This window comes from Bubalus bubalis, chromosome 11 (genome assembly GCF_019923935.1).
Source record: "Bubalus bubalis isolate 160015118507 breed Murrah chromosome 11, NDDB_SH_1, whole genome shotgun sequence".
NCBI classification, from domain to species: domain Eukaryota; kingdom Metazoa; phylum Chordata; class Mammalia; order Artiodactyla; family Bovidae; genus Bubalus; species Bubalus bubalis.
In genome coordinates, this window is record NC_059167.1 from 952,442 (window position 1) to 977,280 (window position 24,839).

The window sequence follows — 24,839 nt, forward strand, 5'->3', positions numbered from 1 at the left end:
ATAGGCTACACTGTGATCTCAGCAAGAAGCACGTGTGCGTTTGACTGAGAGGAAGATGGGGTGATGGAGAGAGTGGGGGTCCGTGCAGGTGGCAGCTTCCCTTACTCACAGTCGCCTCGGGGGAAGTTTTTGGAGCAGTGTGAGTCCTGCAGCCTAGCCGCCTCGCCCACCCCGGGGATGCCTCTTGTCCTTCAGGGAGTCTTGAGTCTGGAAGATTTGGGGTCAACCCAGTCACCTGTGCTAAGCACTTCACACAAGTCATTTCAGTAACAAGAAGACTTCATAGCAGTTGAGCTGTTGGTCGGTTTTGGAATCTGAAAATCCTAGAGTCCAGATGGCTTGTTGTTGCTGTTGCTGTCCAGTCCCCAGTCGTGACTCTGCGACCCCCTGGACTGCAGCACGCCAGGCCTCCCTGTCCCTCACCGTCTCCCAGAGTTTGCCCAAGTTCATGTTCATTGCATCGGGATGCCATCCAGCCATCTCATCCTCTGACGCCCTCTTCTGCCCTCGATCTTTCCCAGCATCAGAGACTTTTCCCATGGGCTGTCTGTTCACATCAGATGACCAAAATGCTGGAGCTTCAGCTTCAGCATCAGTCCTTCCAGTGAATATTCAGGGTTGATCTCCCTTAAGATGGACTGGTTTGATCTCCTTGCTGTCCAAGGGGCTCTCAGGAGTCCTCTCCAGCACCACAGTTCAAAGGCATCAATTCTTTGGTGCTCTGCCTTCGTTATGGTCCAGTTCTCACAGCCGTGTGTGACCCTGGGAAGACCTCAGCCTTGACTGTGTGGCCCTTTGTCGGGAGAGAAGCGTCTCTGCTTCCAGCACACTCTCTGGGTTTGTCATCGCTTTCCCGCCGAGAAGCAAGCGCCTTCTGATTTCAGGGCTGCAGTCACCGTCTGCAGTGATTCTGGAGCCCAAGAAAAGAAAGTCTGTTACTGTTTCCTTTGTTTCCCCATCTATTTCCCATGAAGTGATGGAACCGGATGCCATGATCTTAGTTTTCTGAATGCTGAGTTTTAAGCCAACTTTTTCACTCTTCTCTTCCACTTTCATCAAGAGGCTCTTTAGTTCTTCTTTGCTTTCTGCCAAAAGGGTGGTGTCATCTGCATATCTGAGGTTATTGATATTTCTCCCAGCAATCTTGATTCCAGCTTGTGCTTCATTCAGCCCGGCATTTCTCATGATGTACTCTGCAAATAAATTAAACAAGCAGAGTGACAATATACAGTCTTGACATACTCCTTTCCCAATTTGGAACCAGTCTGTTGTTCCATGTCCAGTTCTAACTGTAGCTTCTTGACCTGCATACAGATTTCTCAGGAGGCAGGTAAGGTGGTCTGGTATTCCCATCTCTTTCAGAATTTTCCACAGTTTGTTGTGATCCACACAGTCAAAGGCTTTGGCATAGTAAATAAAGCAATAGATGTTTTTCTGAAACTCTCTTGCTTTTTTGATGATACATTGGATGTTGGCAATTTGATTTCTGGTTCCTCTGCCTTTTCTAAATCCAGCTTGAACATCAGGAAGTTCATGGTTCATGTACTGTTAAAGGCTGGCTTGGAGAATTTTGATCATTACTTTCCTAGCATGTGAGATGAGTGCAATTGTGTGGTAGTTTGAACATTCGTTGGCATTGCCTTTCTTTCGGATTGGAAGGAAAACTGACCTTTTCCAGTTCTGTGGCCACAGCTGAGTTTCGAAGCCTGCTGGCATATTGAGTGCAACACTTTCACAGCATCATCTTTTAGGATTTGAAATAACTCAACTGGAATTCCATCACCTCCACTAGGTTTGTTTGTAGTGATGCTTTCTAAGGCCCACTTGATTTCACATTCCAGGATTTCTGGCTCTGGGTGAGTGGTTACACCATCGTGATTATTTTGGTCATGAAGATCTTTTTTGTACAGTTCTTCTGTATATTCTTGCTACCTCTTCTTAATATCTTCTGCTTCTGTAAGGTCCATACCATTTCTGTCCTTTAGCAAGCCCATCTTTGCATGAAATGTTCCCTTGGTATGTCTTATTTTCTTGAAGAGATCTCTAGTTTTTCCCATTCTGTTGTTTTCCTCTATGTCTTTGCACTGATCACTGAGGAAGGCTTTCTTATCTCTCCTTGCTAGTCTTTGGAACTCTGCATTCAGATGCTTCTATCTTTCCTTTTCTCCTTTGCTTTTCGCTTCTCTTCTTTTCACAGCTATTTGTAAGGCCTCCCCAGACAGCCATTTTGCTTTTTTGCATTTCTTTTCTATGGGAATAGTCTTGATCCCTGTCTCCTGTACAGTGTCACGAACCTCATTCCATAGTTCATCAGGCACTCTATCTATCAGATCTAGGCCCTTAAATCTATTTCTCACTTCCACTGTATAATCATAAGGGATTTGATTTAGGTCATACCTGAATGGTCTAGTGGTTTTTCCTACTTTCTTCAATTTAAGTCTGAATTTGGCAATAAGGAGTTCATGATCTGAGCCACAGTCAGCTCCTGGTCTTGTTTTTGCTGACTGTATAGAGCTTCTCCATTTTTGGCTGCAAAGAATATAAACAGTCTGATTTCAGCATTGACCATCTGGTGATGTCCATGTATAGAGTCTTCTCTTGTGTTGTTGGAAGAGGGTGTTTGTTATGACCAGTGCATTCTCTTGGCAAAACTCTATTAGCCTTTGCCCTGCTTCATTCTGTACTCCAACGCCAAATCTGTCTGTTACTCCAGGTGTTTCTTGACGTCTGCTTTTGCATTCCAGTCCCCTATAATGAAAAGGACATCTTTTTTTGGGTGTGAGTTCTAGAAGGTCTTGTAGGTCTTCATAGAACCGTGCAACTTCAGCTTCTTCAGCGTTAAGGTTGGAGCATGGACTTGGATTACTGTGATGTTGAAAGATTTGCCTTGGAAATGAACAGAGATCATTCTGTCGTTTTGAGATTGCATCCAAGTACTGCATTTTGGACAAAAGAGTCTGAAATGGGTTAGAGCACATTAAAAATTCCCTTGTGGCTCAGCTGGTAAAGAATCTGCCTGCAATGTGGGAGACCTAGGTTTGATCCCTGGGTTGGGAAGATCCCCTGGAGAAGGGAAAGGCTCCCCACTCCAGTATAGTTCATGGGGTCGCAAGGAGTCGGACATGACTGTGGGACTTTCGCTTTCACATTAAAAGAAAAAAAATCAGGGCCCTTTAGAGATGGGAACTCTGAGACCCAGAGAAATCATGTTGAATGACCATTCAATAAATATTTAGAACCTCACTAGGTTATTTACTAGCACCAAACGCTGTCCTAAGTGAACAAGTCAGACCCAGTCACTGCCGTGACGGGGTTTACATTTTGGTTGGGGAAACAGCAGACAAGGCAGTGTTGAGTTGTGTTCAGAGCAGTCTGCCTGCAGAAATGACTCATCTGTTTGCGACACACGCCACAGGAATCTGGGTTCATCGTGACAAGGAGCCCAAGACCTCTGGCCGTCCCCTGAGCAGCCTGCCCGTGCCCCCCGTGCCTCCGCGTGCTGCAGGCGGGCCTGGCCACAGAGCTGCGTGTTGGAAGCAGAGCCGCGGTAGTTAGTGGGTAACCTGCCACCTAGAACGGTTCAGCCCCTGTGGGTGGGCCCTGAGTGTTCTTACAGACGTAAAGGCTTTGAACCTGTCTTTTCAAAGGAAAAGCAAAGATCACAGTTATATGCCATTCTTGAAGAGACCAAACTATGGAGACAATAAAAAGATCGGTGGCTGCCAGGAGCCTGGGGGAGAGGGGAGATGAATGCACAGAATACGTAAGTGTTTAGAGCAGTGAGAGTACTTTGTGTGCCATTATACGGAAGGATTGTTGTTGTTGAGTCCCTAAGTCTTGTCTAACTCTTTTCAACCTTATGGACTGTGGCCTGGAAGGATTTCCCAGGCAAGAATACCGGAGTGGGCTGCCATTTCCTCTTCCTCCAGGGGATCTTCCCGACCCAGGGATCAAACCGGCATCTCCTGCATTGCAGGCAGACTCTACCACTGAGCCACCAGGGAGCCCGCAGTAACGGATCGGTGTCATTAGACTTTTGTCCAAACCCGTGGAATGTGCGGCACTCTTCCCTTCCTTCCCATGAGCCTTAAGGTGAACCGTGGACTTTGGTGATTAACATGCATCAGTGAAGGTCATCCTTGGTGTAAAAAAAAAGACCGCTCTGGTGAGCGAGGTTGCTAACGCCTGTGTATTTGGGGTGAGGGGGTATATGGGAAATCTCTGTACTTTCCTGTCAACGTGGTTGTAAACCTAAAAGTGTTAAAAACAAGGCGGGGATTAACCAAGGCAGGGTGACTGACCCAGGGTCACACCGCTGGCTGGTGGCCGTGCTGGGTCCCGTGCGCCTCCCGAGGCCCGGCCCCGTCCCTCAGCGCCTGCACCAGCTGCACGGTTAGTGTTCCCGTCTTGGGAATGGAGAGCTGGTCAGCAAGGAGTACATTACACTCAGAAAATAAGGGCAAGGGGTCATTATTTACGTAATAAGCGCCAGCCAAGGCGTCTGTCTTTCGTTTCAGTGTAGACTGGGTCTGGCTCATCCCTTAATCCGTCAAAACTTTAATACGAAAACAAAGGAAACTTTGTCAGTTTTACTTAGGAAACTCCGGGGCCGCGTTCCGTGAGTGAATATGGGGACAGGTGGTTGGTTGCTTTCCATGCACTTCACCAGAGCTAGCGTGCTCTGCGTGTTAGAGGCCTGTGTCGCCCAGCGAGGTGGGTGCCTCCGTGTTGGGTGGCCCTTGGCTTCAGGAGGGGAGATGGGAGGGGAGGGGAGGGGGCTGGTGAACTCACTGGCGTCCCCGCCTGGCTCTCCCAGCTGCAGGCTGCCCCCGTCAGCCACCATTCAGAGCTAGAATTCCCTGAAGATGAGTGGCTGCAGGAAGTTACCCCAGTTCTTCACCGTTCAATGTCTAAGATAGTGATTTTCTGTTTTAATGGGGGGAAGGGGGAGATTCTTTGTTTATTCATTCACGCATTTATTTATCCATCAAACATTTATGTGCTAGGAGCTAGGGTAGAGACAGCAAAAGATCCCAGTGGATTTTCTAGTCCAACAGGAAGATAAATAACTACAGTGGGCTTAAGTCTTAGCAAAGGCGAAGGCAATACTATGTTTTTTAAATTTAGCCTTTCACTTTGCAAGTTCCTCCGAAAGAGATGGTTATATAACAGTGGTGTCTCAAAATCAAAATTAACTTTAAAAAAAATATATATTTCCCAATAACTCTTGATACGACCAGAGATTGACTCTGGAATTTTCCAATACAGATGGCAGCGTTAGCTGGCTGACTCTCGGGTCATACTCTGGATGGGGTGTCATCAATGAACAGATACAGCAGGAACGTAGTGTGGAGTGAGGAACGCTGCCCACCTCTGTTTAGTTTCAGATGGTTGGTTATAGCATTCACTTGTTCTACCAGGGTTTATTCAGCTCCCACTCCTGCCCGATGTTCTCCAGGTGCTGGGGGTGACATGGTGAGTAGCCAGATATGCTTCTTGCTCTCAGAAAGAAACTGGGTCCTTATAGTCCCGGTGTATGACTGTACCCTAAGATGGTGCTCAGGAGGCAAGGTACCCATTGATTGCTGTGAGACTCCATCTGCAAATGAAGTTGACCTGGGCCTGGTGGGCAGGCAGGGGAGGTTTCCCCAGCAAGTGTCTGAGCAGAGCCTGAAGATGAATCAGTGAACAGGAGCTAACTCGCAAAGGCAAAGTCGGGTGGGAAGTGTTGTTTAGACCTGAAAGGATCCTAAACTGGCAGCAGAGGCATGTGGCTCCACCAGCCCACTCTTCTGCTCTACTTTATTTTTCTCAGCATTGGGCTTCCCTGGTGGCCCAGGTGGTGAAGAACCCATCTGCAGTGCAGGAGACCCAGGTTCAATCTCTGGGTCCCAAAGTCCCCTGGGGAAGGGAATGGCTTCCTACCCCAGTATTCTTCCCTGGAGAATACCATGGACACAGGAGCCTGGCGGACTATAGTCCGTGGGGTCGCAAAGAGTCAGACGTGACTGAGTGACTGAGCAAACAGCGTTTAACCAGCATCAATACTGTGAACAGAGCTTACAGGGGCCTGCTCAGGTTGTTCAGCATTCCAGCCCACGAGACTCGCTCGCCACACTGGGCATCCGTCTGTTGAGACTGACCTAGAATAGAATCAAAGGCTGCCAGCCGGGCACTGTCAGGGGCTTCTCTCCTGTGTGGCCTGTGGGCTGGATTGTCCATCCGGCCACCCGAGAGCTTCGCCCGCCCCTGTCGTGGAGTGTCCTGCTCTAGAGAAGGAGCCTCGCGTCGAGTAGGGGTGGGCTCAGTCCTGGTTTAATGTTTCCCTGGGGAGATACCCAGCTGTACGTCTTCGCAGTCAAGGAAGCCCAAAGCTGTGCTGTCCCCATCAGATATTTATAGCTCCTTCCAGTCCAGATGCAAGTTATCAATCAGGGGTCATTTTTAACATAAGCAAGTTTGCCTCCTAACATAATTGACATTCTATGGGTATCTTTAATTAGGTTTCCAGAGAAGCAGAACTAAAAAGTTAACTTAAGGTCAGATTCTCAAGCAGGAGAGGAAAGGAACTTGCTAACCCTCTCCTGCTATATATTTTTTCCTGATCTGTTTGTTGTCTGCCTGCCATCACCAGCGTACAAGTTCCAGGAATTTTTGTCTGTCTGGTTTGGGGAGGGGTCTGTATCTGTCTACGGCTGTGTGTGAAGGAGTGAGAGAGTGAGTGAACCTCTCATGTTCAGGGATGGCTGCGGCTCATAGACGCCTGACAGTTGTGTGTTTTCTGTAAAATGAGTTAATACAGCACATGTGTACTGAGCGCTAAGGGCTGAGCCGGGTTCTAGTCCTGGGGTGCAGGGTGGACGCGGCCGCCTGGTCGAGGCTCACGGCGCTACTGCTCCTGCCACAGCTTCTCAGTGGGAGGGCAGAGCTGTGCTCTGGGCTTCCAGATCTTCCTGGATGTTGAAAGGTGATGTCTTTCTGTTGAAAGGGGGTGGAGGGGGCCAGGGACCAAATCATCGCCTCGTCCTCAGTCAGAAATAATATGTTTTCTGGACTCATCACCGGGGCTTCTGCTGTCTGCCTGATCTCTGAGATAAGGCTGTTTCCAGTGATGCCGGCTGCATTATAAGATGCTCTCCAAGCAGGGGGCTTCCCTGGAGACTCAGCGGTAGAGAATCCTCCTGCCAATGCAGGGACACCAGCTCGATCTCTGGGTGGAGAAGATCCCCTGGAGAAGGGCATGGCAACCCCCTCCAGTACTCTTGCCTGGGAAGTCCCATGGACAGAGGAGCCTGGCGGGCTGCAGTCCATGGGGTTGCCAAGAGTTGGACATGACTTAGTGCCTGAACAGTGACCCCAGGCAGGTCTGACGGACTGTTTCATCTCTGGGTGGCAGCGTGGTGCTGGTCAGCCTCCTTCCTTCAGCCGAGACACGTCTGGATTCAGGGTTCCCACAGCAGGAACGCGTTATCCTCTTCCACAGCTTAGTGTTGAGAACCTTTGCTCCCAGAGCCTCCCAGACCTGCATGTTTTTTTTTAATCTGTAGCTCTTTGAGTTGACATCTCATGGAGTGCAGCTGGACACAGGAGCCTGCGAGCCTGTGTCAGTGCGGGCCTTGCAGGCAGCGGCTCGAGGGCAGACCGCTGAAATGACACGTGTGCGCTGGGAAAGAGGAATTCACGTCCCGTCTGGTCAAGGAGGAAGCCAGATCTCACCCTCTGTGCGCCTGTCAGACTGCGGGGAGCTTTCTTGGTAATTAGGTGACGTCTCTGCCACAGAGCGAGTCCAGATGTGCCTGCTAGGCAGGCAGGGTTGGTGGCGGGGCTGTGGGCGAGCCAGCAGCTTCCCTGCTCGGGCTCCCATCTGGGCCGCGCTCGTCTACCTGCTCCCCCGCTGCCCGGGCGTGGGTGCCAAACGCGGGAATGTGTCCTGTGAGGGCAGGGCGTGGGGTCGAGGCCCCAGGTCTTTTCAAGAGATATTTCCTACCTGTTTCTAAGTCATCGCTTTTCTCTCTATTCTTTCTTTTCTTTTTTTTTTTTTTGCAGAGATATTTTTAGTCAACTCTTACAGAGAGTCACAGAGAGATTGAGCTAAAGCCCAGAAAATGACTGAGATATCTTTGGAGCATTTATGACTTTTCTTAGGAAATGCTAGAAGCCTCTCTTGAAAAGGAGAGGGGCCATACATTTTCTTACAAAGACCTGCCTCCATATTTGTGGAGCTATGTCTGCCACTGATCCGCACATCAGTAAACACAGCTACAACATAATTGTGTGTTCTCACAGCAAAGTCCTCCACGAAACTGTGAGATTCGCACCAGTTAATGGATAGCTTCTTTCAACTGACGGTTGGTTTTCCACCTTCCGCTCTGTTTGGGTGTGTGTTTTTCTTTCCAGTCCCAGGCGGCTCTGGTGGTAGCCCTCCAGGCCTGGGACGCACCGTGCCTTTGCTTCTGCCGGCTCTTCCCTCGGTATCGTCTCTTTGCTGGCAGGTGCGTGGTTGAAGGGCGTGGGAGCTGCTTCTGCTTTGAATCTCCCTGGCAAATTAGCATCAGAAGCAGCAATCTGCATGTTGGAAACAAGCAGTTAAAATATCAGGAAGAATCTGATACTGTATTTCTTCTGAAGAAATACCCAGAAAAACTCATCAGCCAGGCTTGGTAAAAGCTCTGAATTACAGATTTTTTTTTTTTTTCAAAGATGCAATTATATTGCTTTCAAGTTCATGTTGAGCTAGATTTTCTTTTTTTTTTTTTAAGAGATGCTATTCCCTGCTCAATTCCATGGACATTTATTGAGAGCCTGCTGGCTGCCAGTCTCTAGGATAAGCTCTGGGATTTGAGATGAATAAAAAATGTTCTGTGAGCTCATGGGGAAGACAAAGATGTCAGCAAGGAATTACCGCACCCGTGGCAGCAGGGCAGTGACGAGACGGGCTGGGGCCCGGGAGCGGCCGGCGGGGGCGGGCACTGGCCTGGGTGCGTCCACCGCGTTTCTCAGAGCTGACTTGCGCCCGGTCTTCGGGGACGGTCTTTTCCCGTCTTCAGGAGGCCTGCGGGGGAGGCGCGGGGACGGTGGTCGTGGCTCCCGGGCAGGACTACGCACGTATTGTGCTCTTGGCAGGCGCGCTGTCGCGGGCTTAGTGAGCACTGACGCTGGAGCCAGCGAGCTGGGTGTGAATTCTCTCTCACAAAATGCTGCGGCCTTGGCCTCTCTGTGGTTCACTTCCCTCACTTGTGACTGAGTGTAGCGCAGCGCCTGCCTCATGGCGTTGCGCGGCAGATTAAGAGCCTTAGGAAGCAGAGTGTTTGCAGTGTTTGGCACACGGTAAGCACGATAAATGAGGGTCTGTCAGCTCCCTGGGGCTCAGACAGTAAAGAATCCGCCTGCAGTGCGGGAGATGAGGGTTCGACCCCTGGGTCAAGGAGATACCCTGGAGAAGTAAATGGCAACCCACTCCAGCGTTCTGGCCTGGAAGATGAGGAGTCTGCTGGGCTACAGTCAATGGGTTCACAGAGTCAGATACGACCCAGCCACTAAACAACACTTTCACTTTAGAAGAGAAGATTCGAATGAGCAGCTGAGAAATCTGGGAAGATAAGAGCAGTGGCAGTGGAGTTCAGGGGCCTTCTCATATCTTGACATTAAAAAAATAGTAACCAGATAGCAAAACCAAAACCCCATGAACAACATTTAGAACAAAACTAGATGAGAAAATGTACTCTTGAACCTCAAAGCATACACAAGCTAACAGGACAGACTTCCAGCAGCTCGAGACAGGCATGTTATTTGCATTTGTGTGGGAGAAAGCAGAAGGCAGTAATCGGGTATTCTAGGGCCGGCAAACAGGAGACCCAGAAATAGCCAGCAAGGCTACTGGAAAGCTTGTCTGGCCAATTTGGGACTCGCAGCTGAAAATGAAAGAGTTTTGCCAAGTGAGAGCTGAGGGGCTGGAGCGGTCCGGCCCCTCCGGAGACCTGGAACCACCCCACTAAGGCTCTTTGCTGGGACTGGGGCCCACAACGAGGACGATGCTGACAGAAGAATGAAAACCAGCCAAGAGACACCAGACAAGGGCGATGCGCTTGTGTTTAAGTTGTAAGAAACCGCCAAGCCGTCTTCCTAAGCGACTGTGGCATCTTACTGTGCCATTCCTAGCAGCAATGTAAGCGCTCCAGCTTCTTTCCGTTCTCTTCAGCCCTTAGTATTGTCAATTTTAAAATTAAAGCCAGTCTAGTGGGTTTGGAGAGGAAACGGTAACTCACTCCAATATTCTTGCCCAGAGAATCCCATGGACAGAAGAGCCTGGTCGGCTACAGTCCCTTGGGTTGCAAAGAGCTGGGCACGACTGAACGACTATCACATACACAGTGGGTTTGTAGTGTGGTTAAAACCATACATCGTGGTTTTAATGTTCATTTCCCCAACAATTAATGATGTTTGGCAGTTTTGCATGTGGCTATTAGCTATTCCTGTATCTTCTTTACTGAAACATCTATTCAGATCTTTGCCCTGTTTTCAGTTGGATTGTCGTCTTATGTATTTCTGGATACAAAACCTTTGTCAGATACATAATTTGCAAATATTTTCTGCCAGTATCTGGCTGGTATTCATTTTTTTCAATTATATCAGTTGAAGAGGAAAAGTTAATTTTGATGAAGTCCAACTTAACTAGTTTTTCTCTTTTGGATCATCCTTTGGTGTCATATCTAAGAAATTTTGGCCCAATCCTAGACTATAAAGATTGTCTCCTGTGTTTTATTCCAGAAGTTTTATAGTTTTAGCTTTTACATGTAGGCCTCTAATCTATTTTGGGTTAATGTTTGAGTATGTTGTGAAGTAAGAATCTAAGTTAATTTTTTTTTTTTTTTTGCATCTAGATATCCAGTTGTCTAAGCACCATTTGTTGAAAAATCAACTCTTTTCCCATTAAACTGTCTTGTCACTTTAGTAAAAATTACTTGCTGCTGCTTGAGCATTAATATAAAGGTTATTTCTGGAATCTTTATTTTGTGTCATTATATATCTATTCTTTAAGTCAGTAGCATACCATCTTGAATATGCAGCTTTATTGCAAATTTTGAAATTAGTATAAGTCCTCTTTGCTCTTTTTCAAAATTATTTTGTCTATCTCAGTCTTTGATATTTCCATGTGAATTTAGAATCATCTTGTCAATTTCTACCCAAAAAAAAGTGCCTCCCAGGATTTTAGTAAGGGTGGCAGTGAATCTCTAGGTCGATTTAAGGAGAATTATCACATTAACATCAGGCTTCCCTGGTGGCTCAGCGTTAAAGAATCCGCCAGTAATGCAGGAGTTTCAGGGTTGATCCCTGTGTCGGGAAGGTCCCTGGAGAAGGAAATGGCAACCCACTCCAGTACTCTTGCCTAGGAAATCCCATGGACAGAGGAGCCTGGTGGGCTATAGTCCATGGGGCCGCAAAACAGTGGGACATGGCTTAGCATTAACCATAGTGAATCTTCCAATCCACCATCTCTTCTTTTAGTTAGAGTCTCTTTAATTTCTCTCAAAAATGTTTTGTAGTTTTTATTGCATAGGTTTTTAATTTTTTGTTAAATTTGTTCCTGTTTTATTCATGTTATGCTATTGTGAATGAAATAGTTTTAATTTCATTTTCAGATTATTCTTTGCTCTCATATACATACTATTGAATTTTATAAATAGATGCTCTATCTTGCAACCTTGCTAAACTTATTAACTAGTTCTTATAATTTTTAACAGGTTAATGACTTAGGAGTTTTCCGTATGGGGTTGTGTCATCTGTGCATAAACACAGCTTTCCTTCCCTGTTTTCAAGCTGTATGTCTCCCATTTCTACAGTCACCGACCGCACTGTCCAGAGTCTTCAGTACAGCGTTGGACGGACGTGGTGCGGCCACACCTCTCTATCATACTCCTGCCTGACCTCAGGGAGGAAGTGCTCAGCCTTCCACCATGAAGCGAGGTGTTGGCAGTAGGTGCTTCATAGACGTCTCTTTGTCTCCAGCGACGTTTCTTCACTGCAAGTCTGTAGTATCTGATGTTGACATAGCCACTCCAGCCATCTTGTGGTTGGCTTCCGTGGTGCATCTTTTTCATCCTTTGCTTTCAATTCTGTGTCTTTGAATTAAAGCACATCTCTTCCATGTCTCTTGTAGACAGCAGATGGTTGGAGTTTACTTTTTGATCCAGTATTAGAAAATTCGCCTTCTGATTGGAATGTTTAGCTCACGCACATGTAAGGATTAAATTTACTTCTGCCATTTTGCTCTTTTGTTTCTATATGTTTCATATCTTCTTTGAATTCTTTATTCCTCCCTATTACCCTTTTTTGTATTAAACAAATACCTTTCAGTATTACACTTTAATTCTTCTGTTGATTTTTTAACCTGTATTTTTTGAAAATTTTTATGGTGATTTCTCTATGAATTATAAAACATATCTTAAATTATCAATTATTTCTGTAAAATATAAAGTTTGGCTCTACTGTAGCTTCATTCTTTATTCTAATATAGCTTCTTTCTTTTGCTACTAATGTCTGTATATATTATAAATACAACAGTGCAATATAATAATTAATTCCTCATACAATCCTATTTTTAATAGAAATTTAAAGAAGACAAGATTTGAAAATATATTTATACAGTATTTTATATTTACTCAAATATTTACATTTCTATTCCTTTTACTAGTTTATTCCTGTGGTTTCACATTGCCCTCTGTTGTCATTTCCCGGTAATCTGAAGGACTTCCTATAAAATTTTGTATTGGCGCGTGTCTGCTAGCTGTGAATTCTCCCACTTTTTGTTTATCTGGGAATGTCTTTATTTTGCCATCATTTTTGAATTACAATTTTATACTATATAGAATTCTTTGTGATGATTTTTTTTTCTTTCATCATTTTGAGTATAATGCAACATATACTCAAAGCTCAGTCACTCAGTCATGCCTGACTCTTTGCAGCCCCATGGACTATAGCCCACCAGGCTCCTTTGCCCATGGAATTTTCCAGGCAAGAATACTGGAGTGGGTTGCCATTTCCAGCTCCAGGAGATCTTCTCAACCCAGGGGTTGAAGCCAGGTATCTTGCATTTCCTGCATTGCCAGGCAGATAGCTTCCAGTATGTTTGATGAGAAGTCGCTTTAATCTTAACTGTTGTTCCCCTCTATGTGATTAATTACTTTTCAGTTGTTACTTACAAGATTTTTCTTTTTGTTTTTCAGTAGCTTTATCATTACGTGTCTCTCTCTTACTTCAGCCTTCTTTTCCCTCTGTTCTTTGGATTGGATGATTTTTATTAATTTATCTTTAAGTTCAATGATTTCTCTGCTATCTCAAAGCTGCTGTTGAGTCCATTTGGGGAACTTTTCGTTTTAGTTATACTTTTCAACTCTAAAATCCCCCTTGGTTAATTTTTATAATTTCCCTTTCCCTATTGAGATTCCCCATCCGCTGACTCATCGTTTCCTTTAATCTTTAAACATAGTCTCTATCCTTTGTTCATATTCATAACAGACAGTTTGAGGTCTTGGCTGAATCCAGCAGGGAGGCTAATCCAGAGTGAGTTTATAGAGTTCAGTTCAGTTCAGTTCAGTCGCTCAGTTTTGTCCGACTCTCTGTGACCCCATGAATCGCAGCACGCCAGGCCTCCCTGTCCATCACCAACTCCCGGGGTTTACTCAAACTCATGTCCATCGAGTCAGTGATGCCATCCAACCGTATCATCCTCTGTCATCCCCTTCTCCTCCCACCTTCAATCTTTCCCAATAACAGAATCTTTTCCAATGAGTCAGTTCTTTGCATCAGGTGGCCAAAGTATTGGAGTTTCAGCTTCAGCATCAGTCCTTCCAATGAATATTCAGGACTGATTTCCTTCAGGATTGACCGGTTTGATCTCCTTGCAGTCCAGGGATTCTCAGGAGTCTTCTCCAACACCACAGTTCAAAAGCATCAATTCTTCAGCGCTCAGCTTTCTTTATAGTCCAACTCTCACACCCATACATGACTACTGGAAAAACCATTGCTTTGACTAGATGGACCTTTGTTGGCAAAGTAATGTCTCTGCTTTTTAATATGCTGTCTAGTTTGGTCATAGCCTTTCTTCCAAGGAGCAAGCATCTTTTAATTTCATGGCTGCAGTCACCATCTGAAGTGATTTTGGAGCCCCCCAAAAATAAAGCCTCTCACTGTTTCCATTGTTTCCCCATCTATTTGCCATGAAACGATGGGACCAGATGCCATGATCTTAGTTTTCTGAATGTTGAGCTTTAAGCCAACTTTTTCACTCTCCTCTTTCACTTTCATCAAGAGGCTTTTTAGTTCTTTGCTTTCTGCCATAAGGGTGGTATCATCTACATATCTGAGGTTATTGTATTTCTCCCAGCAATCTTGATTCCAGCTTGTGCTTCATCCAGCCTGGCTTATATGCATGATGTGCATATAAATTAAATAAGCAGGGTGACAATATACAGCCTTGATGTTCTCCTTTCCCAATTTGGAACGAGTCCACTGTTCCATATCCAGTTCTAACTGTTGTTTCCTGACCTGCATACAGATTTCTCAGGAGGCTGGTAAGGTGGTCTGGTATTCCCATCTCTGGAAGAATTTTCCACAGTTTGTTGTGATCCACATAGTCAAAGGCTTTAGCGTAGTCAATGAAGCAGAAGTAGATGTTTTTCTGGAACTCTCTTGCTTTTTTGATGATCCAAGGGATGTTGGTAATTTATTCTCTGGTTCCTCTGCCTTTTCTAAATCCAGTTTGAACATCTGGACATTCTCGGTTCACATACTATTGAAGCCTGGAGTGGAGAATTTTGAGCATTACTTTGCTAGCATGTGAGATGAGTGCAATTGTGCGGTAGTTTGAATGCTCTTTCTTAGGGATTGGAATGAAAACTGACCTTTTCCAGTCCTGTAGCCACTGCTGAGTTTTCCAAATCTGCCGGCATATTGAGTGCAGCACTTTCACAGCATCATCTTGTAGGATTTGAAATAGCTCAGCTGGAATTCCATCACCTCCACTAGGTTTGTTCATAGTGATGCTTCCTAAGGTCCACTTGACTTTGCATTCCAGGATGTCTGGCTCTAGGTGAGTGTTCACACCATCATGGTTATCTGGGTCATGAAGATCTTTTTTGTATAGTTCTTCTGTGTATTCTTGCCACCTCTTCTTAATATCTTCTGCTTCTGTTAGGTCCACACCATTTCTGTCCTTTATTGAGCCCATCTTTGCATGAAATGTTCCCTTGGTATCTCTAATTTTCTTGAAGAGATCTCTAGTCTTTCCCATCCTATTGTTTTCCTGCATTTCTTTGCATTGATCACTGAGGATGGCTTTCTTTTCTCTCCTTGCTATTCTTTGGAGATCTGCATTCAGTATTTGACTCTTCTTTTTTCTAAGCATATGTCCTGCTTCCCTATTTCTTTGTCTCATAATGGATATAGTCCAACCATAAACTAATAAGTGAAAGGAGAATGCTGATAGCATATACAGAAAATAAGGGTTTTTTTTTTAGCTTTTCTGTAATCATAATGATGGTGGTATGATTAGTATTGATATCGTGAAACATTTTGTGCAACATAAAATAGGGCAGATTAATGCTTATGGAATATTCTAATTCTTTTTTCCCCTATGTCCTTCGGAACCAGGAGTCTTGGTATGAGAGAAAGACAGCATACATTTAAGATAGAAGAAATCAAGGAAAAACTCTAGTCCTGAATTTGCTGTACAGCAAAGTGACTCAGGGATACACATACAGACATTCTTTTTAAAGTATCCCTTCCCACTGTGGTTTATGGCAGGATGCTGAGTATAGCTAGGACCTGGTGGAGCATCCGCACGACACGTAATGGTTGTCCCTGCGAGTCCCGTCCTCCCGTCCTGCCGCCCTCCTCTCCCTTGGCGACTGCACGTCTGTCCTCTCTGTGAGTCTGCTTTGCAGATAGGTTCGTGTGTACCGTATTTTAGATCCCACATATAAATGGTCTCACACAGTGTCTTTCTCTTTCTGGCCTACTGCACTTAGTGTGCTAGCATCTAGTTGTGTCCATGTTGCTGCAGTCGGCATTATTGCATCACTTTTATGGCTGAGTGGTATTCCATTTTATATAGGTACCGCTTTTGGGGGGAGGATAACTGCTTTATAATATTGTGTTGCTTTCTGCCGTACATCAGCATGAATCAGCCGCAGGTGTACATGTGGCCCCTCCCTCCTAACCTCGCTCGCATCTCCCTCCCCGCCCCACCCCTCTAGGGGCCGCGGAGCGCTGGGTTGAGCTCCCTGTGTCTCTCAGGAGTCCCTGCTGGCTCTGTTGGCCATGTGGCCATGTGTATGCTTCCATACTGTTTTCTCAATTCGTCCCCCTCCGCCTTCCCCCACGGTGTCCACAAGTCCGTTGTCTGTGTCTGCATCTCTATGGCTGCCCTGCAGATAGGTCCATCACTACCATCTTTCTAGATTCCATATGCATGTGTTAATATACAGTATTTGTCTGTCTTTTTCTGACGTTAAAGTTAAAGTGAAGTCGCTCAGTCGTGTCCGACTCTTTGCGACCCCGTGGACTGTAGCCCACCAGGCTCCTCCGTCCATGGGATTCTCCAGGCAAGAATACTGGAGTGGGTTGCCATTTCCTTCTCCAGGAGATCTTCCTGACCCAGGGATCGAACCCAGGTCTCCTGCATTGCAGGCAGACGCTTTAACCTCTGAGCCACCAGGGAAGCCTTCTTCATTCTAACACTTCATTCTTCATTCATGTCTAATAGGCTCTAGCTTCATCCACCTCATTAGGACTGACTTGGCTTAAATGCATTCTTTTTGATAGCTGAGTAATATTCCATTGTATATATGTACCACGATTTCTGTATCCATTCATCTGCTGACGGACATCCATTCATCTGCTGATGGACATCCAGGCTGCTTCCGCGTCCTGGCTGTTGTAAACAGCGCTGCAGTGATCGCTGGGGTGCATGTGTCTTTCAGTTACCATTTTCTCAGGCTGTATGCCCAGTGGGTACCACATCTTCTGTATCCATTCGTCTGCTGACGGACATCCAGGCTGCTTCCGTGTCCTGGCTGTTGCGAATGGTGCTGCGGTGAACACTGGGGTACATGTATCTGTTTGAATTACTGTCTTGTCCAGGTATATGACCAGGAACATGACTGCTGGATCATATGATAATTCTAGTTTTAGTTTTCTGAGGAACCTCCACACTGGTCTCCATAGTGGCCGCACCACCTTATGTTCCCACCAACGGTGTGGGAGGGCTCCCTTCTCTCCACACCCTCTCCAGCATGGGTTATTTGTAGTATAATCTTGGGCTTCCCTGGTGGCTCAGCTGGTAAAGAATCTGTATAATATACATAAAGTATATTAATATATAAGTAAAGTATATATATAATAATATATATGAAGTATATATAATATATAAAGTATAATCCTAATTTTGAATGACTGAATTGGAAATATCAGTATGAAATCATTAGGTGTCTGTGTGTGCATGTGTGTAAATACACACACATGTTTGTGTGTGAGAGAGCGAGCGAGAGAGGCTGAGAGAAAGAGAGACAGTCCTTGAAGTAAGTCCTTCAGAGGGACAAGGAGAGGGCAGGAGGTCTGCCTCTGCCTGGCCCAGTAGCAGTGGCCATCTCTGGCGCCTAGAGTGTGATCTTGAAGTGTCATTTTCCAAGAAAAGAAACCTCATTCATTTCTGGGGTAGGAAATAAATAAGACAAGCTTGTAAAATCTCTGCATATCAGTCAGCAAGAGAACTATCAAAGATTTCTTGGGCCATGTTTTCTAACATGGGGTTCCGGCTGTATATGGGGCAATTTGAATTTCAGGAAGGATAAGAATTGTAGCAGTCTCATCAGATGTGTTTAAATTCATGAGTTCTAATTCAGTATCCAACAAAGTAGACACAAAGAAAGAATCAGACATTTTTCCTACATTTACTATGTGAAATGGAAAACCAAATATTAGATGAAAGGAAATACCTCCCTATAAAATTACTCCAGCTAGTAAATGAAAATGTAGTGAGAGAATTAGAATGTCACCATTTTGTAACTCCAGTGAATTAACGTATCTGACCATCAAGTGTCAAGGGCTGCTAACATCAAACAAACAGCCACAGCCAGACCCGACGTGCCTCCTGATGGAAGAACACACCACCAGCAAAGTCTTGCAAAGGGATGACACCTGAACGGGTTAAGGCTTGAAATCCAACTCCGAGATGCAAGAAACACAGGGAAAGGAGGACCGTGGTGACCTGCATGACCATGTGGTTTTCCAGCCAATGGGAAACTCCACGCACCAAACAGCTCAGATTCCTTAACTGGCAAATTGTAACGGAAAGAAAGAGATAGAAGGGGAACCTGTATATTAAGAGAGATTTTAAAGACTCATCAAGAAAAAAAAAGTAGTGCAAGAATATATGCTTGAGTGATTAAGCTGGAAGGAAACAGAGTGAAGCGAAGACTGTGGAAGTCAAGGGCACATTTACTTTGGATGGAAAGTGAAAGTCGTCAGTCGTGTCCAGCTCTTTGCGACCCCATGGACCACACAGTCCATGGAATTCTCCAGGCCAGAATACTGGAGGGGGTAGCCTTTCCCTTCTCCAGGGGATCTTCCCAACCCAGGGATCAGACCCGGGTCTCCCGCAGGCTGGTCCAACTGCGTGACTGTGGCTTAGAATCCACGAATGTCTGAAGTCACTGCTAGCTGACCAGCACTACCCCCTAAACAGTCTTCCGTCTACTTTATTATCAGATTACCTGGGTGTGTCTTGGGGTTTTGTAATGAAACGCGCCCCTTCTTGGAGCCTGGCCTGCGTCTCTCCTCCTCTTGGGCTCCGTGCACGTGTCTTCCCACCCCGGGCTGGTCTGGAGTGGACACGGCCCTCCACGGAAGCAAGTGGCGTCAGTGCCGAACTGACCTCTTGTCAGCTTGGTATCAGCTTCTGCTAGCACATGAGTGGCTCGATGCCTGCACCTCGAGTCTCCCACTGAACTGCCTCCCACGGCTCAGCCACCCAGGCCCACAGCCTCCAGTTTCAGCTGGCCCCTGTTGACTGATTCAGTTGTTGTTCTTGTTCTTGTAGTTTCTGAGTCGTATCCAACTCCTTTGCAACCCCATGGACTGTAGCCTGGCAGGTTCCTCTATCATGGGATTTCCCAGGCAAGAATTATGGAGTGGGTCGCTGTTTCCTTCTCCAGGAGCTCTTCACCACCCAGGGATTGAAGTTGCCTCTCCTACACTGGCAGGCAAATTCTTTACCATTTGACCCATCCGGGAGGCCCTGATGGATTCAGAGCAGCCTGTAAATGTTAGCCGTATTAGCTGAGCTAGAACAAGGACTCAGCTACCTACTCCCTCGGTTCCTTTGCATCCTCTGTGTTGTGTGGATCTTGGGCCCTGTGGCCTTCGGTGGAGACTCTGCTGCTCCCCATGGACACCAGCACCCCCAGTCACCATTCTTTGCTGCTAGAGGGACCACAAGGCCCAGGAGAGAGCTTTTCCCCACCTGACATCAGTTGTTGTCTCATCATTGTGAGCATGGTTCAGTTCAGTTCAGTCGCTCAGTCGTGTCCGACTCTTTGAGACCTCATGGAGTGCATCATGCCAGGCCTCCCTGTCCATCCCCAACTCCCAGAGTTTACTCAAACTCATGTCCATCGAGTCGGTGATGCCACCCAACCATCTCATCTTCTGTCGTCCCCTTCTCCTCCCTCCTTCAATTTTTCCCAGCATCAGGGTCTTTTCCAACGGTCAGTTCTTTGCATCAGGTGGCCAAAGCATGGAGTTTCAGTTTCAGCATCAGTCCTTCCAACTAATATTCAGGACTGATCTCCTTTAGGATGGACTGGTTGGATCTCCTTGCAGTCCAAGGGACTCTCAAGAATCATCTCCAACACCACAGTTCAAAAGCATTAATTCTTTGGTGCTCAACTTTCTTTACAGTCCACACTCATACATGACCACTGGAAAAATCATAGCTTTGACTAGATGGACCTTTGTTGGCAGATAATGTCTCTGCTTTTTAATATGCTGTCTAGGTTGGTCATAGCTTTTCTTAGGCTTTCAGTAAATAGCACAGTGAATGAATCCATCAAACTGGGAGTATCTTTTTTCTTCTTCAGTATTAAATGACTTCAAAGAAGTAAAACAGACTTGTGTGTCTATATATCAACTGGAAGGTAGATTCCAGAATTCCAAAACTGTTTTGAGCAATGACACAGTATTGTGTATTCCATGTATTAACTCACTTAATTCCTACAGCCAGTCTATGAGGTGAGTGCATTTGTTCTCCCCATTTCACAGATGAGGAAACCAAGGCACAGCACTTGCCCACAGTCAATAACTAGCCAAGTGGCCGAGCTTGTGTCTGAGCCCCGATGGCCTGGCTCCAGATTACGTCTTCTGTGCTGTTTCAGAATGTAGATGAGACCTGATTTTCAGGTGAATACTTTGAAGAACGAGCCTCATATGCTAGGTGAGCGTTGGTTTGTTTGTTAAAAGTGCCATGAGATTGAGTTCAGCTCTGCATTAGGTACCAAGAGGCCTCTTAGGTCAAACTGAGCCTCATTAAATTCCAGGTTCAGGGACTTCGCTGGTGGTCCAGTGGTTAAGAATCTGCCCGCCAATGCAGTGGACATGGGTTCAATCCCTGGTCTGAGACGATCCCACCCGCCGTGGAGCAACCAAGCCCGTGAGCGACAATACTGAGCCTGTGCTCCAGAGACCATGTTCTGCAAGAAGAGAAGGCACTGCAATCAGAAGGCTGCACACCACTCGAGAGCAGCCGCCACTCGCCGCAGCTAGAGATGCCTGAGCAGCAGCAGTGAAGCCCGGCGCAGCCCAAAATAAGCAAATAAAAATTAAAAGCAAAAAAGGCCCGGGCTCAGGGGGAAAACGCTTGTTGGCTGGCCCAGCGCCACATCCCCGCATCCTCTTCTCGTGCCCAGTGGACGCTCGGTGTTGTTTTCTGAATGAGGATGGACATCCTTTGACTCATTTCCAAAGGTTAAAAGGAAGGAGGATGGGAGGGGGCAGGCCTTTCTATATCCTGTGTTTCCCCAGAGCCTGGGAGTCGGGGTGAGGGGAGAGCCAATAGGGGGGCATGTTGTCCTTCCGTCCAAGCCCCTGCAGCAGTTTATCTGGCTGTCTAGACAGCATGTTAGAAAGCAGAGACATCACTTTGCTGACAAAGGTTCGTCTAGTCAAAGCTATGGTTTTTCCAGTAGTCATGTATGGATATGAGAGTTGGACTATAAAGAAAGCTGAGTGCTGAAGAACTGATGCTTTTGAACTGTGGTGTTGGAGAAGACTCTTGAGAGTCCCTTGGACTGCAAGGAGATCAAACCAGTCCATCCTAAAGAAGATCAATCCTTAATATTCATTGGAAGGACTGATTTTGAAGCTGAAATTCCGATACTTTGGCTACCTGATGCAAAGAGCTGACTCATTTGAAAAGACGCTAATGCTGGGAAGGATTGAAGGCGGGAGGAGAAGGGATGACAGAGGATGAAATGGTTGGGTAGCATCACCGACTCAATGGACATGGGTTTGACCAAGCTCCGGGAGTTGGTGATGGACAGGGAGGCCTGGCATGCCGCGGTCCATGGGATCGCAGAGTCAGAGAAGCCTGGCGACTTGAGGACGGCACACACACAGGCAGGCGTCGGCTGTCACCCTCCGCGGGCTGGAGCTGCCGGCTCGGCAGCTCCCCCAGGCCTCGCGCGCCCATCCTGCCGGGACCAGCACCTGCTCCCCGTGGCGTGGCTGCCTGGCCGGCTGAGCGGGCCGCCTGGTTGGCTCTGCGTTTGCCACGAGGAAGCCCTCGTTGCTAAGCCTCATACAACCCTCGTTAGGTTTGCAGAGAGACTTCTGAGGCTCCGCCCGCCTGCGGACGTCCGGCGCGCGGCTCTCAGGCCCTTCGTCACCCTATCCAGGCAGCAGCCGGCTCGCCCCGGGATCAGAGAGAGTCCTCTGCTAACGAGGCCAAGGTTGTGGGTTTGGTCCCTGGCCCCCGAGTGCAGCGAGCCATCTGTCCTCACGGACGTGTGTCACTGGATCTGAGGCGAAGAGCGTGCAGAGGGAGAAGCTGGGATCCATTCTGGGAAAAACAGCTCCCTGACAGCCGGCCAGACGCAGCCTCCTGGAGTGTGAAGGATGTCTTTTTCTTCTCCCACTTTCCAGATCAGGAGATCTGGTTTTGATTCCAGACTTTTCCCATGTAGATGATACTAATGTCATATAAATGAAGGGGAAGCATTTCCAAACCTGAGAACAAAGAGAAATTGACCTGGAGATGCACAGAGTTTTGTGTTAGTCGGTCAGTAGTGTCTGATTCTTTGCGACCCCATGGACTGTAGCCCACCAGGCTCCTCTGTCTGTGGGATTCTCCAGGCAAGAATACTGGAGTGGGTTGCCATGCCCGCCTCCAGGGGATCTTTCCTACCCAGGGATCAAACCCAGGTCTGCCGCGTTGCAGGCAGACTCTTTACCATCTGAGCCTCCAGGGAAGCCCGGGTGCATTTCTGTTTTTCTGGAGTTCTAAGTAACGACAGTGTCCAGACATGGTGAGGTGCATCTCCTAGTGTGTAGTCACGATTGTGAAATCACCATTGTCTGTTTCTTTCTCCGGGGAGTGCGCAGCTTACTAGGGGCCACTGGGTACCTGGTCAGCTCTGTGAGGCCGCTGGGACAAGGAGAGGTGGGTACACTGCGGGCCTGGCCCCTTATGGTGGCCGCAGACACAGATACAAGTGAAAATCGTGTGTTGAATGTTGTCCGTGCTCAAAACACATGCGCCCTGCGGACAGCACCGGGAGGTGCTGCCGTCTTCCCGGGGAGCGCAGGAAAGGCCTCTGAGCGGGTCTTGGAGGATGACCTAGGACTCTTCGGGCAGAGAGCGGGGCATGCAGAAAGGCGCCTGGGCAGCACAGTTTCTCTGAAAGCCTTTTTTTTTTAAAACCTCAAACTCCTCGTTCTGCACACAGCCCTCTCGAGGCTGCCAGGCAGGGCCTGCTGGGCACCGCGTTGCCTGCGTGTCACTGCTCCTCCGACATCATGCTGCAGACCCGGTACGAGGCGGATTCTGTTTAAAGTAACACTTGCTGAGCTGCCTGGTGATCTGTGTGCAGTGAGAAAGGAGGGGGCAATAAACAGGGAGAAAACGCATGCCCTCGGGGTCTTGGTTCACTCAGCTCCTGGCAGTTCTGAATTTCACTCATTCAATACATAGTTACTGAGCACTCCCTGCATGCTGGCTCTGTTTGAGGGACAGAGACCTGGGTCCTCAAGGGGCCTACGGTCTCGTCGGGGATGTGAGGACACGCGTGGTTCCTGATGCTTCCCTTGTTCACCATGTGTCCTCAGGGACGAGCCTGGAACCCACGGTGTGATGAGGTTTGGCTCTTCACAACCCCGTGGGCTGTAGCGCACCAGGCCTCCCTGTCTCTCACCGTCTCCCAGAGTTTGCCCAAGTATGTTCTGTTCTTAGTTGCTCAATCGTGTCCAACTCTGCAACCCCATGGACTGTAGCCCACCAGGCTCCCCTGTCCATAGGATTCTCCAGGCAAGAGTACTGGAGTAGGTTGCCATGCCCTCCTCCAGGGGATCTTCCTAACCCAGGGGTCAAACCCAGGTCTCCTGCATTGCAGGCGGATTGTTTACCATCTGAGCCGCTGGGGAAGCCCTGCCCAAGTTTGGTGTTCAGTAATTATGAAATAACCTATCACTTATGTTCAGAACACCAGTTGGTAAGAAAGAACGTGGAAAAAGCCAAACGATCTTAGCTTTAAGAGATCTACTGTGTTGACTTGTTCTAAAATTGATCTTTAAAGTTCTCAACCACAGACAAGGATAAAAAATATTGAACCTACGCTAACAAGTAGCTTTCCCTTATGACATAGGAGTTGGACATCTCGTATGAAAAGTGTTGTATTCACAGCAGAACTATGAGTTTGCATGACAGTGACAGCTGATACTGAATTTAAGTGCACTGGCGACCTGGGCCAGAAGGACACACTGGAAGAGGAGGGACTGTGTTTTCCCCCTGGCTCCGAAGAAGTGTGTGTGAAAATGCAAATGAATGTAAAATAATGGATTGAGCTTGCTGTTGAAGTCGCTGCCCATCACCAGGTGAAATGATTCTCTAGTCTCTGAGTTGCTCTGAGACTTGGTTTTCCTTTTGGAGTTTGCTTCTGCAGCTCTGGCTTCCTTCCTGTTTGTTTCCCCCTTGGTTTGATAGTTCAGAGACAGGTGACAGTATTAAAGAGCTGAGTGTGCAGTTCCGAGTCACAGCAGAACAGGACATGAGCAGACGCTGCTGTAAATTTGTACTTGAAAACGTAGGTTTCAGAGACCAGCCGTCAGAAATGCTGATTTCAGGACCCAGGAGGTCAAGAAGGGACCGGTGGTGGCCAGTCAGTGCGCCCTGGCGTCCTCAGGGGGTCGTGCTCCTGCCTGGACCTCAGGGCACTGAGACCTGGGAGGAGGAGGAGGGGGGTGGGGGGGCGGGGAGGGTGGAGCGGGTAGAAGAGGTGGGAGGAGAGAAGGAAAATGGAAGCAGGTCAGGGCTGGAGGGGAGCGCAGCCCCGGGACCCCGGCTGGGCCTTCCTCCGTCTGGGTTTGCCCCAGATCGGCTGAGGACGCACCCGAGCGCTCCCGGCAGCTGGGGCCCGCGGCAAAGCAGGGCTGGGGACCCCGGCGACGTGGGCGGGTTTCGCCCTCCTGTCAGCCAGCTGGTGCTCCAGGGACTCGCAGGCCCTTTCCGAGGGCTGAGCTGCTGGGAACTGTCCCCCGCAGAGGCAAGCTCCCCCAGCTCAAGAAGCGAGGTG

The 24,839-nt window shown here is 47.5% G+C and overlaps 1 protein-coding gene and 1 non-coding gene across 6 annotated transcripts in view; both read left to right on the forward strand.

The window, feature by feature from the left end:
* The window catches only part of TTC7B (tetratricopeptide repeat domain 7B), a 278,267-nt gene that overhangs the window by 108,177 nt on the left and 145,251 nt on the right, over positions 1–24,839 (forward strand). The window lies entirely within an intron of this gene.
* On the forward strand, positions 3,354–3,479 carry LOC112577882. The gene has a single exon (XR_003102084.2). It is a non-coding gene; the product is annotated as a small nucleolar RNA SNORA11 (small nucleolar RNA).